This window comes from Pinus tabuliformis, chromosome 8, assembly GCF_031772625.1.
Source record: "Pinus tabuliformis cultivar Carrire ecotype Pingquan chromosome 8, CPIR1, whole genome shotgun sequence".
Taxonomy (NCBI): Eukaryota; Viridiplantae; Streptophyta; class Pinopsida; order Pinales; family Pinaceae; genus Pinus; species Pinus tabuliformis.
The window spans coordinates 214,206,474-214,208,065 of NC_142294.1; positions in this window are offsets into that span (position 1 = coordinate 214,206,474).

Here is a 1,592-nt window from a genome sequence, read left to right on the forward strand (position 1 = left end):
GATTTGGTGCATTTGAAATTTAAATATAATTTGAATATAGGTATAAATTAACATGATTCTATACATAATTTAAGAGGTTATTTTAGTTAGTTATATGCTAGTAAGATGCTATTTAAACTTTTTAAATGTATTTTACTAATTCTATGTGAGTAGATATGTAATTCAAACTTATAAAATCATCAATATGACAAAGTCAATAATAATGGCTATAGATTTGATGCATTTGATAAATTGACATGATTTTATACCTAATTTAAGAAGTTATTTTAGCTAATTATATGTTAGTAGTATGTAATTTAATTTTTTTTAAATGTATTTCACTAATTCTAGGTGAGTAGATATGTCATTTTAAATTTTTTAAATGCAGTACACTAATTTAAGTTTATGGATTTGTTATGGGTGCTATCTATAAATAAGAAATACATCATTTAAATTTCTCAACTCATTCTATAAACCGAACTCAATTTGATCTTTATATCTTGAGAAAATTACATTTAACATAAAATTACCTCAAATTCCCTCTTCAAAACCTGGCTACTATATGACTTGTGCAACTTGTAGCTTTAATATATAAGTAAAAATGCAAAAGATTTTTTATAAGTCTACAAAAAAAAATTTCACTTTTAAATGTTTAACTCAAGATTTGTATATGATGATTTAGGGAGACAGATTGTTATTTAAAACAAAATTTAATTATTTCGCAAAAGAAAAACAATCAAATACTTTTTTCTCATATATATATATATATATATATATATAAGAAAAACAATCAAATACTCTATATATATATACATTATTATCCAATTTTAGAGTCACGGCCAAGTCAAGCTAGTCACTAAATTGGTGTATGAGACCCACTTATTTGTGGAACAAGTGGAACACTCTTTTCACTATATATATATATATATATATATATATATATCCAATGCCAAGTCAGACACCAAATTGATGTATGAGACCCTCTTATTTGTGGGACAAGGGACCCCAAATTGGTGTATGAGACCCACCTCTGCAGAGTGATTTGACAATAAGTCTACAAAAGCATACATACTCTACCCCCTCTAGTTTTGAACTTGTAACCTCTTAAGAGAAAACACATGTTCTTAACTATTAAACCCACTCAAATTATATATATATATATATAATGTCATTAATATTTTAGATTAATTTATAAATACAAATATATATATTTATTGATTTAAATAAGATAATTTTATAAATATAATTTTTTTTATTCAAATTAAAATAAAAATGTTCAACCATTTTGAGTTTTCCGTTTTTCCGTTTTATATTCAAATTAGAATACTCAACAAATTTGAGTTTTTGTAATGGTATGTTTTTCTTATTATTAAAATTGGAGCATTGAATAAGCCAATTTTTTATCAATTTCTTTTAACCTTGGAATCAAATTTAAATGATATAAACTTCTTGAAATAAAATTTTATTATACACGTGAAATTCAAACTACCTTGTAAATTTTAACCAATAATTTCAACTAATTTATTCTTTTTATTAATTAAAACCCCCTCATTACCATATCGACTTATTTCTCCTTAAACATACAATCTCCCTTTCAAGGTTTTAAACACAGG